The following is a 14,847-nucleotide window of genomic DNA, read 5'->3' on the forward strand; positions in this document are numbered from 1 at the left end:
TACTGTCTATTTCTCCCTTTATGTCTGCTAAAACCTGCTTTATACATTTAGGAGCTCCCATGTTGGGGTCCTAAGTACTTACAGGTGTACATCCTCTTGTTGGATTGACACTTTTATCATTATTTAACACCCTTCTTTGTCTCTTGCTACAATCTTTGTTTTAAAGTCTACTGTGTCTAATATAAGTAATAGTACCCTACTATAATTTTTTTGCCTGTATTTGCATGAAATTTTTTTCTATCCCTTCACTTTCAGTCTGTATGTGTCTTTAGGACTGAAGTCTTTTATAGGCAGCATGTAGGTGGGCTTTTTTTTTTTAATCCAGTCATGTCTTTTGATTGGAGCACTTGCTTGTCCCTTCCCTCTGCTCCTTAGCCCCCTCATGCTATCCCTAAAATAAATAAATGTTTTAAAATTCTTACTTTGTAATTCTTATTGTATGCAATCAACTTTAATAACATTTGTTTTCCATTTCAACATTCTCAAAATTATTTTATGAAATTTCATTTTACATGGTCTTATATTAATGCATAGATATGCTTGTCAGGAAGATTTATATTTGTAACAAAAAATATTTTAAGATTTTTTTTTTAGAGAGAGAGAACGAGTGTGCAAGTGTGGGCAGGGGTGGGCAGAGGGAGAGGGAGACCCAAGCAGGCTCCACGCTGAGCATGGAGCCTGATGCCGGGCTTGATCCCATGACCCTGAAATCATGACCTGAGCTGAAATCAAGAGTCAGATGTTTACCCAACTGAGCCACCCAGGTGCCCCCCAAAAATTATTTTTTTCAAGAATCTAAATGATTTACACATTTTACAATACAACAAATAGGTCTATAGTTGATTTCTTGAGAAATAGAAATTATGGGAAATGTAACTCAAATTCAGTTTTCAATATCACTAATGTATGTCTAATCTGGAACAATGTATTTTCAGATTCAGTGCTTTTAGAAGATCTTATTGAAATTCATTTCCTAAAAGATTATACCCTTACTGAAAAAATAAGTATCCACTTCAATAGAACATGAAGTGAATTAACAAAAGAAAAAGGTCTCCTTGCTTTATCAACCAACTTAAATCATTCAAGTACCTTGCTAATGAAAGTATTTTTTTAACTACAAATAGCTTTTAGTTGGAAGCAAAATGTTGAATCATTTTTTGTAATTTTTGGTATTAGGAAGAAAAATCAACTATATAGAAATTCAGATAGAAACAAGAACATAAAACATCCTGAAGCTACTGAAATCAAATCCCAGGCATTATGTTATTGCAGTGATTTAGTGAAACAATCATTACCATATCAGAATTGCTATCAGATTGATACTAGACCTAAGAAATGTATGTCTACCTTCTTACACTGTGAGTAGTTAGGCTGAATGGATACTTCTCTCCTTCTGCCTCTCCCCCTTTCATTCTCCCTTCCTCCTCCTAGTGTTGTAGAAAGACAGTCTGAGAAAAACACCTTTTCATTATTCCCTAATGAAATGTTTTCATATTTCAAGCTCATGTTTGGCAAAAATTAAATTTATATTTATGAATCTGCACTTGCTGTGGTATGAGCATTTTGTGATTTATAAACAAAATGTTCCTTAGTGAAATAAAACAGACAAAATAGTACCTTTTGGGGGGATAAACAATAAGGGCTAAGTAAGGGAAATTTAGTCATGAGAAATAAGTGAACTGATTTTCCAAGACTGATCAAATTTCTCCACTTCTTCAAATTAACTTCCAAGGTAGCAATGCATACCAGTAAAGGTGAGGCACTATTTTACTGTTCTGCATTGTAAGATGACAATGGCCATTAAAAACAACAAAAACAAGTTCTAACATACTTGTAGTATATCTTAATGTCAAACCTCACAGCTGTAATTTGTGATATTAACTTCATTTAAAGACAGTGTAAATCAGGTATTCTTGGGAACTGGGAAATCTGTGTAAATTATACTCTAGCATAGTTCACATAAAGAAATTACAGAAGAAAGGTCTTTAAACACCAAAAAATATGTATTACATGGAGCTTTTTTTAAACAGAGCATAATGAATACATTCATGTTTATTTGTCCTAACTTCCAGTTTTAGATGTTTTTAGGGGAAGTGAGAAAGAGATTTTGGTGAAAATGGAGTAAAAGGAGAATATCTAAGTTTCAACCCCATGACCTACCTGAGTGTGAAGCACAGAGATTTCATTCTCATTTAGAAACTTTGCCTTTGAGAGTTAAACACAACAAAAAATGTAAACTGGGTAAGAGCAAACTCTTTGGGACTACTTATTTATTCATCAAACCAGCACTTATTAAGTGCCTACCTATGCAGCTCCAAATAAAGGCTGGCAACACAAGATCTGCTCTCAAGTAGCTCACTGTCTAAAATGGGGTCAAAAAATACCATTAAGTACAATATAGTCAAAATTCAATACCATGTATTGGTAGTGGTTACTAAAGCAGCACAGGAGTCAGCAACACTGAGGAAGAGAAAAAACGTATTTAACATACAACAATACAAATACACAGAATATTAAAACAGAAAATGAATTGCAAATACCTTAATATATTTGGAATGCAGAACTATGAATAATTTTAATAGAATATGACTGAAAAGTAGGCAGGGCTTTTAATGCGTTGTTAAACAGATAAGCGTTATAAATAATGAGATGCCATTGAAGGATTTTTTCATATAGTAATCACACTTTAAATTGTTTGTTTTTAAAAAAATATTTTACTGAATTCTAAAAATATTGTTAAAGGCCAAAGAAAACAAAAATTACCTTCTTTTTAAAAATTCTTTTTAACTTTTTAAAAATTCACATTTTATTTCTATCCTACACAGAAAATAAGAACTCCTCTTTTTATCACGACCCCAATACCAATAACATTGAAAAAAAAAATAGCAAGAATTCCTTCCTAACTAAAATATCCAGTTGGTGCTACAGAAGAACTTTAAAATAGGATAATATGAGCCTGTTTTCTCTGGTAGAGGTATGGAAGGGAAAGATGAAGTGGAGTGGGGGCAGGACTAAAAGACAGGAATCTAACAGAAGCCTACTGCAATAATCCCTGACAAGCAGCTATGCCCAGAAAATGCCTGGCTTCTAGTTCAAAGGCTCCCATGTGGGAGTCTACATTTAATTGACTGCATTCATTCACACAAATATAGTAACTAATTCTACTTTTATTAAAGATGCTTGATTTCAACAAAATTCTAGTCAGAAAGAAATGATTAGGCTTTCCAGAGGGGGACCCTCCATAACTCAAATATTAGAAAACTCAAATTCCTACCATCTTGGGTCCCCTATATTAAAATATGCAAAATTATAATAGTTAACCCTTAGTAATAATTGAGTCCTCTTTTAAAAGAGTATAATAGCTTTAAGGCCTTGAAACAATGACAAATCATTAAAAGCTAATTCCCGACAATTTTAGCTCAGAAGGGAGTTTTTTCTAAAAGTTGTGGTACAGGGATATGAACGAGGAAAAGGAATTAAGGGATGTCAGTTCAAGAATCACAGACGTGTGATCATTCTTAGAGTTGCTCTATACAAACTTGGCTATGTCCCCAACTAACTCTTACCCAACATCCTTACTCAACAGTGTTAGGCATTCTGAAGAATAAAATGAAATCTCCTTTTCTGACTGGATTTAAGGTCAACTTGGAAATTTAGGAAGAGAGGTTTCCTACAGATTCATAAAAAACAAGACAAAACTATGACCGACCAAGTAGAATTAGGCAGTTATCATATACCCATTACCATGTTGGGGACTTACGGGAAAGGATACCCAAAGGGCCATAGGAAGCCTCATACACATCCCCAGGTATCACACAATCACATCTATAAATAAAAGCTTCCGAAAATGGGCAACAGGGATAATCCTGGAAATGAAACGACGGGGATAACATGTGGCAAGAATGGCTAATGGGCAAAGGAATTACTGTCCCCTTCACCCCGCATTAGTGAAAATGCTTCTGGTGCCTAAAGAAAGTGTTTTTGCAACATCTCGTTCAGTGCTTCTCAAAGTCAAATCCATAAATGAGCGCTGATTTATGAACTATTTGCCAACCTGCCATGAGTACAAAAATTGTTAGTAAACAGTTGAGGTTGCCTCAAAAAGCAAGTGTGTAATTGGCTCTGGCAAATGTTTGGGGTTTAAGTTTTTGTGGGGGCAAAATCCAAAATATTCTGGAGTAGTTACACAGATTAATGAGTTTATACCAGAATGTAAATGACACACACTGCTTCTGTCATTGAAAAGAAATCTTGCTAGGAAAAAAAATACAAGGGACAACTAAACAGTGTACTTAGTAATTGATAAAACAAAAGATGGGAATTATGTAAATCATATGGTGTATGTCAAATGAGAGATTCTCTTTATCATAGGATAATATGGAAGATGATTGTAAACAACGAATATTGCATGCTCAAGTAAGAGGTTTATCATGGGGAAAGTTCTGCTGCAAATGTTTGAAGTATGAAGCACACACTTAGTTTTTCTGAATAGCAATAAATGTTTGATGCCCAAATTGTAAAGATGAAAATCTGACACCTAGACTTGTTAATTGATCATATATTTTCAGTATTTTTAATTATATTATATCCATACAACAAAGGAATACACTATTTTCAATGGTAGATAAGGTCTGAAGAAAAAAAACAAACTGTGAAGTGTGGAAGGACAGAGTCTCTACTGATAACAAGATCCACAGCAACAATTTAACAATTATCAACAAAGTAGGTGATTATCTTGACACTTTTCTATCTACAAAAGGTTTTAATAAACACTTTATATTCTGACAAAGAATTATCAGTTTTATTTTCCAACAAAAAAAAACCTATACATAGGAAATTCATAGACCTGGAATCAATTTCTTAAATCAAAAGACAACTTAAACTGAAATGTATTCTTATAGCGTGTTTAGAATGGCTATTGATGAAGGGCTGAACGTGAGCTTTGAAAATTAAAGATCACTTACTTTATTTTGGATAAGAGTTAAAAAGGATATTCTGAACTTGCTAAAATTGCTTTAAAAGTTCTTCCTCTGTTCCTGTCAACATAGTTAGAGGATAGTGGTCTTTCTCTGAGCATCATTAAAATTTGGGTAAAATCGAAGACATTACCTCTCATATGTAGCGATTCGGTCAATTCAGTCTAGTTTAGATTCTTTCACACGAAGTGCATCCATCACATTAAATGACAAAGAGACCATAGTGTGCACAAAGGTTTTCACAATGAGAAATCCTTATTTCCTTCATAACTGTTTCAGTTACAATTGCAGAGTTATGCATATCATAGTGATTTTCTATATTAATCCCCAAAGCATTGTTTTAATTGTACAACACATATAGATGCATAATTATCTTTTCTCCTGTTATGTTTGTTCTTATATTTATTGAAAATTTAGGTATACTGTATCAAAGAATAGAATGAATTTGAGATCTTGAGTTTATTTCATACTTCTAGTAATCCATATTTAGTGTATCAACAAAAGTATTGGTCCAGGAGTAATCGGGATGGGAAGCAGTTTATCACTTGCAAGTTATGAAGCATAGGTTTACTTAAACCATCCATCTCCCCATCCATGTGCATCTCGGCCTCATGTACCCAAGAATATGTAATGTTGTTAGGAGCCAAAAAAAAAAAGATGAGGTGGTTATTATCATTTCCTCATATGATGTAACAAAGATTAAGGGATCACATATCTGGCTGTGTTCTTTGTTGAGCTACTGATTCTTAGTCTGCCTTTTGCTTTTTACCTTTCTCTTTCATTCCAAGTAAAGACTGAGGCCCTTAGCATTTATTTATCTCTGATGTTTTTGCTGAGCATACAACCAAAGTTATTTTAAGTCAAGTTTCTCCCTTTTTGGTAAAAATTAAACTAAAAAACATTGGGCCAGGTGTCTTCAGTTACAGAAAAGAAAGAGGGAGTACCTTATGTGGAGTAAAAAGAGAAATCCACTAAGCAGTGCAGGTTAGGAGAACAGAACTGAAGGTACAGCCAAAAACAAAAACAAAACACTAAAAAGCAGCACTCTGACTAGGCAAAAATTACAATATTAGCCCATTGCATCCTATGGTCTATTCACAGGTAGAGAGTTCCTGAATGGCACAGAAATGATCAGATATGTTAGAAGAGGCCAAGACATGAGTTGGACTTTTTCTTAAAGTCGAAAATGGCTGAATATCAGCAATTTTCTTTGACTCAAACTATTAATTTTAAGAATGAATTAATACAGCACAGAGATCTCTTATTTCAACATGTATAGTTGATATCTCAGGATTTATTCATTTACTACATAAAGATGATTTTGGTGCTGTATGGATCTTTGCATTCTATATTTGACATTGTGTGCGCGCGCAGGCGCACATCGGGGAAAGCAGGAACACAGAGAACACACACAGACACAGTTCAAACTTGTAGTTTTCAACAGAAACACACATACCAGGATCGAATGGGCAGTGCCCTGGAGAGGGCAGAAGAGGGGTGACACATGCTCTTACAAAATAATTCAATGTTTCCCCAATTTATAATCTCCATCCAACTCCACACTCCAAGAATAAGAGAGCCAAATCACAAGGCAGCTTTTGGTCCTTGATTCCAAGGCCAAATTCTCTACTATTACACCTATGTAATGGAGTTGATTAAATTCTTAATATCCTCACTTTGAAAGATAAAAATTGAAGGAGGTAAGAATATAATATTTAATGAACCCCTTTATGTGCCAGACATTGTACGGAACATTTTACATATTTTACTTCACTTAATGACCAGATGGCTGATGGTTTAGCCACTGGCATAATTTGATAACAGTAAAAATGTAGTAGAGAATTAAGGTTGGAAGTCTCAAATATCAAGTAATATAAAAAGCTATAATTTTTTCCCTCACCTTTTAAATTAATTCCATTTATGTTGTGGCACCTAACTAATAGGCATATAATGACTTTGTTTTGGTCAATGTAAAGACTAATTTGCCAGCAAGATTAGTACTGATTCATGTAGGACCATGATCAATATTGGAATTTGAGGATCAGTTATTTTTAAAATGTGTAACATTACTGACCATATAGGTTAAAATTTATGAAATATACAATATATTAAAAATGGATAACTTGAGAAGAAACCATTTGCCATTTTAAAGTTATAATAATATAGGAAAGATAATTATCAACTTAGTTACTTCAGAGACATTTTTTAAACAACCTCTGGATCTATCTTTGAATTTTATCCTCTAAGCTTTCTGTCAGTGTGGGTATTGGCAGGAGGTCTACAGGGGCTGGACAGCGAGAGAACCAGGAAAACCTAAGTCTACCTTCTCCTCACTGAGACACTCAGTGTGAACACAACCTTCCTGTGGTTTGCACCTCTAGATTTATAAGAGAAAAGCACTCAAGGGAGAAATGAAACACCTAAATAGGAAAGTAGATAAGATGCCAGAATATGAGCAACTCTGCAGAATACTTTGTCCCAAAATCACAGCAGGTAACGTACGTAAGTCACCAAAGATCAAGACCACCAACTCCTAGTCTATGCACTTCCAGAACCTCTTCAATGTTAAGGGTCCTAACAGAGGCCCCTCCGTGAGAGGCAAGTCAGATAACCACAAACACCAGAACCCCACCAGGAAGTTGCTATTTCTTTCTTTTTGGAAGATCTTTTCAGAGTGGGAGATGTATGTACTGAGAACCATTGTTTTTTCCTAAGGTATAACATTAAACATCCTCAGGGCACCTGGGTGGCTCAGTCATTTAAGTGTCTGACTTGATTTCAGCTCAGGTCATGATCTCAGTCAAGGTCCTGGGATCAAGCCCCACATTGGCCTCCATGAATGGTGGGAAATCTGCTTGAGGATTTCTCTCCCCCCCTCCTCACCCGGAGCCTACCCACCTTTCTTTCTCTCCCTTTAAAAAAAAAAAATCCTCATCAGTAAAGGACATTTTTGAATCTTTTTTTCCATACAGTTTGAACTGTGGCCAATACCTCTTAAAATTAAACATCTTGTCAGTTTAAATTCTAGTGTCCTGTGTTTGATTTTTTTGTTAAGTTTCTCAAGCCAGTATGCTAAGGTTGACACAAAGGGTAATCTCAGGATAGAAGTTAATTATTTTAAGCTTTATGTGAAAAATACTGAGAATGGCATAATTCCTGTTACTGCTAGACAAAGATCAGGATTTGGCTTTTTTTTTTTTTTTAGCTATTTTTATTTTACAAGAACTAAACCACAGACACATTTACTGACTGCTTTCCATTTCCTAGGCACTGAGAGGCCCTTTATGTATATTAATGCATTTAATCCTCATCTCTACCCTAATGAGGTATATGCTATTATTATTTGGTTTTTATACATAAGAAAGCGAAGTCACAGACTAAGAAACCTACCCAATAGAACCGACCAAAAAATAACATGATTCAAACTCCATCAGTTTGACTGTATAGTTCTTTGCTCTTAAGCAGCTACGTCACACCATGTTTATTGAGTTTTCCTTCTGTTGGCTGGAGCTTGCCTAAGTTTTCCCAAGTTGTCACTTGTTAGAAAGCAAACAACCTAAGATAAAAATGGATAGGGCCTATGGACTGAATTAAAGATAAAGGAGAAGAGTGATGTAATTTTAAGAGATTTTTAAAGTACGTCCTGGCATAAATCAGTAATTTCCCAGCAATGGAATTATCTAGGCCAGCCTCCCAAAATGCCAATTGAGTTTTCAGAACCACACTCTTAATGTCCACAAGGCTAGTAGCAATAGATATTATTAGACTGCTAATTAAAGAACAGTTACAATGTATTCATTTTTATGTAAATAATTCAACAAAAATTGGCAATTCAGAGTTGTGAACCAGATAAATACAAACTATGCATCTTTGATTAGGATTTGCATAACTGTCTGTTTGTAATGAGTCAATTTTGGAAGTGCTTTCTGTAGAAAAGTAGCTTGGGGAGAAAATAGTGCATAAAAGAGAGCAAATATCCACTATGAGGCTCAAGTTGGAGAAAAGTAGGTCATGCTTTCATACTTAGCAATCTAACAGAAACAGTGTAGAAATCTACAAAGTTGTTTATGCACATAGTTTATAAGCTAATTTCTTCTGCTATTTTGTAAGAGACAGCCCTAGTGGGGAGTCAAACAGCTCTCAGGTTCTTACATTTTTTAAAAAAGTATCAATTCTTCTCATAGGTAAAATACTCAAAATTATTCAGCATATACTATTTGCATCTGATTTATATCCTTGTCACAAATATGTGTCTTCTGTTGTTTTAGTATTTTTGTTGGTCTGGTACTTTTATTTACTTGCCACATATTTAATGACTTTTAATTTGGTGGCATCAGATGAAAATAGGAAAGAGGACATCGAAGGGTCTGGGAATGTCATTTCTTGAGGGATATTTTAGCATAAATAAGACAGATGAATTTTTGATAAACCTCTGAATATTTGAATAAAAAAATAAGTTCTGGGTTGTTTCTGCTACAAGATGCTTAACTGGGCTTCCAAAGTGAAGGTCTAGACAGGGATTTACTATGAGGACTGAGATCAGTGAAATGACTCCTAAACCCCTCAGTCACACTGGATAAAGTTTTAGAGTACTTTTCAAGAATGGAGGGATGAGAAGCAGTATCTCCCAACTCCAAATCAATAGAGAGGAGCTGGAGGAAGGAAACTAGATCCATTTGTCTGACCTTAACCCCAAAACTGCAAAGGTAAACACCTGGCTATCTTTCAGATGCAAAGAACAAAGGATCACCTAGTACTAAGTTTTAGGGAAGAAGAATGTGTCAAGATTTTCCATAGACCAAATGCAGGCCACATAAATGAAGGAGCAGGTACGGATGGGGTCATCTAGTTCCCTTCCATGAAGACCTATGGGAGAGGTATAAAGACTTCAGCAACAGAATCATTAAGTGACCAGTCAGAGAGAAGATTCCTCAGGAGAACTGATGTAGGTGCATCTGGAGAGGCTACATATTTTATGATTCCAACTATACAATATCCTGGAAAAGAAAAAAAAAAAACCTATGAAAACAGAAAATATCAGTGATTGCCCGGGATTAAGGAATAGGCAGGGATGAATAAACAGTGCACAGATTTTGAAGTCAGTGAAACTATTCTGCATCATACAGTAATCGCCAAGATAAGACATTATGTATTTGTCAAACCCACAGAAGAAACACCAGAATGAACCTCATGTAAACTGTGGGATTTAGTTAACATATCAACATTCAGCAATTTTAACAAATGGGTCAGACTAATGAAGATGTTTATAATTTGGAAAATTGTATGTAGACAGGAGAGAGGAATATATGGGAAGCTCTCTGTACACCTACTCAATTCTTCTGAAAACCTGAACTGCTCAAATATTAGTCTATTAGTTTCCTTAAAGGTATCTTGAAAAGAAAGCAGCTAGAAGTTTAAGAAACCAATCACAAAAGAGTAGGAGAGGGAGAAAAAGGAAGAAAAAAGGAATGAATAGTGTTTGAAGGTATGAGAGGGAGTGAAAATATTTGAAACATGGTCTCTGTGCACCCAGAAATGAATGCTCTCAGCAATGGGATCATCCACCTTGCAGTTGGCCAAAAGTTCCAAGACTAGAGGTTAAGAAGCTTCTCTGAGTGTCACTCTTGACCTTTACTCAAATCACAACCTGTCCTTAAGGATACTTTCTCTGTACCTCTATTTGTAGGGGTCTTCAATTATCCTAATATTCCTTCTCCAAATCCACGAATGTATAAGGTAGGATAGAAAAGCTAAACACTACTGTCGAAAATCTAAAGGCATAATTGGTGATCTATAAAACCCATTACCAGTCAAATCTCCCCCTTTACTATTAGTCACTCACATTCACTATTCAATTTCTTTATTGTTCAGTCCCTCAGGGAGTGTCAAATGGAATGCTGACAACACAGTGCAAATAAAATTTAAATCAATTACAAAGTAAAATAGAAAATGTGGGAAATTACTGAAAGTGATGTTGGAAAACAGAATTAGAAAGTAACAGAGAAAAAGGGATGCACTAAAGAAATTAAATTAAAAACTAAAGAAAAGAATCATCCATCCAGCTAAGCTTCAGAAAAGAACAATTTGAAAAGCAAACCATTAATAAAGATTTTTAGCAAAATGGGTAGCAAAATTTTTTAGAGGGATTCACATATTGACTGGGCTGTAGCACTCAAAGGGAAAGGATGAGGTCACAAGGTCTTATTTTGTCTGGCAAAAACATAGTAAGAAAATACCTAAACTATAAATAAAAATAAATACTTGCATGCTTTCTTTTTTTACAGATAATATTCTAGCAAGGTCAGCTCCCCACCCCCATTACCTGCTATGACATTTTGATCCTTATTTTTAAAAGATTTACTTGTAGTGGACCTTTTCTGATACAAGTGGGTTTTAGTAAGATTGCTACAATCACTCCCATTGTGCACACTTGCCCTATTCATAAATTTCTAAGAAGTAGGACAGAGAAAAGAACATACCAAGCATCTTGCCCTGGTTCTGTCCTCCTTGTCAGTCAATGTTATTCACTCTCAAACAGCTCTGAGTTTGCCTAGCCTAAGCCTACCTATGGTCAATGGGGTTTCACATTCTGCCTAATACAACTATTTTTGAACTATGTATAGTTTTATACATTGACCAAAGTTTGGGACACATCTATGAAGGGTTTGAGAATTCAGTATCCTACAGCATGGCAATAGAGTACATTATATTTATTTAACAAAACAAGTCATTTCTGTAACTACAATATAGTATTGTAAGAGAAAAAATTTCCTACTGATTGACCCTCACCTTTATTTCTAATGCTCTCTTTGTCACTATTATTGGCACTAAAATGAGCACAGAAGTAGAAGATGGCATCCATGCCTGAGGGAGGTGCATTCTGGTTGGAGTTACATTTTCATAATTCACACTTATAAAAAAAAGTATTCAACATTGTAATCATTTAAATTCTTTAATTAGTCACAATTTAATTAGTGAAAGGGGTGAGGTCTGCAGAAAAATTTAAAGGACATTATCAAAAAATGTAAAGGACTGATCTGACCCTTTAGAGATGCTTAAAATAACAAGAATATTGGAAACCTAAATGTCCATCAATGGATGAATAAATCAATAAGATGTAGTATATATACAATGCAATATTACTGATCCATTAGAAAGAAGGAAATCTTCCTGTTTGCAACAATACAGATGGACTTTGAAGGCATTATAGTAAGGGAATTAAGTCAGATACAGAAAGACAAAAACTGCACTGTATCACTTATACCTGGAATCTAAATAAATCTTAACTCATAGAAACAGAAAGTAGAAAATGGTTGCCAGGGGCTGCAGAGTGGGACAAAAAGGGAGAAGTTGGTAAAAGGATACAAATTGTCAGCTATCAGACACCTAAGATCTGAGGATCTTGTGTATAAAATGGTGCCTATACTTGATAACACTGTATTGTATAAGTGACATTTGCTAAGAAACAAGAACTTAAATTTTTTCTCACACAAATATAAATACATGACGTGATGGACATGTTAGATCCTCTAGATGCACAGAATCCTCTCATAACATATGTTAAAATCATGAGGTAAACTATACATATCTCACAATTTTATGTCAACTGTAGTGCAATAAAACTGAAAAAAGGAAGGGAAGAAAAAAGACTTATGTGCTCAGCCATCTAAAAAGCCATCTGTGAAAAACCCACAGCGAATATCATTCTCAACGGGGAAAAACTGAGAGCTTTCCCCCTAAGGTCAGGAACGCGGCATGGATGTCCACTATCACCACTGCTATTCAACATAGTATTAGAAGTCCTAGCCATAGCAATCAGACAACAAAAAGAAAGAAAAGGCATCCGAATCAGCAAAGAAAAAGTCAAATTCTCACTCTTTGCAGATGATATGATACTTTATGTGGAAAACCCAAAAGACTCCACCCCAAAAATGCTAGACTCATATGGGAATTCAGTAAAGTGGCAGATATAAAATCAATGCACAGAAATCAGTGGCATTCCTATACACCAACAAGACAGAAGAGAGAGAAATTAAGGAGTCGATCCCATTTACAATTACACCCAAAACCATAAGATACCTAGGAATAAATCTAACCAAAGAAGCAAAGAATCTCTACTGAGAGAATTATAAAATACTCATGAAAGAAATTGAGGAAGACACAAAGAAATGGAAAAAAGTTCCATGCTCATGGATTGGAAGAACATTGTGAAGATGTCAATGCTACCTAGAGCAATCTACACATTCAACGCAATCCCCATCAAAATACCATCCACTTTTTTCAAAGAAACGGAACAAAAAGTCCTAAAATTTGTATGGAACCAGAAGAGACCCCGAATAACCAGAGGAATGTTGAAAAAGCAAAGCAAAGCTGGTGGCATAACAATTCCGGACTTCCAGCTCTATTACAAAGCTGTCATCATCAAGACAATATGGTACTGGCACAAAAACAGACACATAGATCAATGGAACACAACAGAGAGCCCAGAAATGGACCCTCAACTCTATGGTCAACTCATCTTTGACAAAGCAGGAAAGAACATCCAATGGAAAAAAGTCTCTTCAACAAATGGTGTTGGGAAAATTGGACCATTTCCTTACACCACACACAAAAATAGACTCCAAATGGTTGAAAGACCTCAATGTGAGACAGGAGCCCATCAAAATCCTAAAGGAGAACACAGGCAGCAACCTCTTTGACCTCGGCTGCAGCAACTTCTTCCTAGAAACATCACCAAAAGCAAGGGAAGCAAGGGCAAAAATGAACTATTGGGATTTCATCAAGATAAAAAGCTTTTGCACAGCAAAAGAAACAGTCCACAAAACCAAAACACAACCGGCAGAATGGGAGAAGTTATTTGCAAATGACATATCAGATAAAGGGCTGGTATCCAAAATCTATAAAGAACTTATCACACTCAACACCCAAAGAATAGTCCAATCAAGAAATGGGCAGAACAGACATTTTTCCAAAGAAGACATCCAAATGCCCAACAGACACATGAAAAAGTGCTCAACATCGCTCAGCATCAGGGAAATCCAAATCAAAACCTCAATGAGATACCACCTCACACCAGTCAGAATGGCTAAAATTAACAAGTCAGGAAACGATAGATGTTAGTGGGGATGCGGAGAAAGGGGAACCCTCCTAAACTGTTGGTGGGAATGCAGGCTGGTGCAGCCACTCTGGAAAACAGTATGGAGGTTCCTCAAAAAGTTGAAAATAGAGCTACCATATGATCCAGCAATTGCACTACTGGGTATTTACCCCAAAGATACAAATGTAGGGAACCGAATGGGTATGTGCACCCTGATGTTTGTAGCAGCAATGTCCACAATAGCCAAATTATGGAAAGAGCCAAGATGTCCATTGACAGATGAATGGATAAAGAAGAAGTGGTATATATGTGTGTGTGTGTGTGTGTACACACACACACACACACACACACACACACACACAATGGAATATTATGCAGCCATCAAAAGGAATGAAATCTTGCCATTTGCAATGATGTGGATGGAACTGGAGGGTATTATTCTGAGCGAAATAAGTCAATCAGAGAAAGACATGTATCATATGACCTCACTGATATGAGGAATTCTTAATCTCAGGAAACAAACTGAGGGTTGCTGGAGTGGTGGGGGGTGGGAGGGATGGGGTGGCTGAGTGATAGACATTGGGAGGGGTATGTGCTATGGTGAGTGCTGTGAACTGTGTAAGACTGTTGAATCACAGACCTGTACCTCTGAAACAAATCATACATTATATGTTAAAAAAAAAAAAAAGATAGTAGGAAGGGGAAAATGCAGGGGGGGAAATTGGAGGAGGAGACAAACCATGAGAGACTATGGACTCTGAGAAACAAACTGAG

Source organism: Callorhinus ursinus, unplaced genomic scaffold, assembly GCF_003265705.2.
Source record: "Callorhinus ursinus isolate GAN/ISIS: 27379988/994484 unplaced genomic scaffold, GSC_fseal_2.0 scaffold12, whole genome shotgun sequence".
NCBI classification, from domain to species: Eukaryota; Metazoa; Chordata; class Mammalia; order Carnivora; family Otariidae; genus Callorhinus; species Callorhinus ursinus.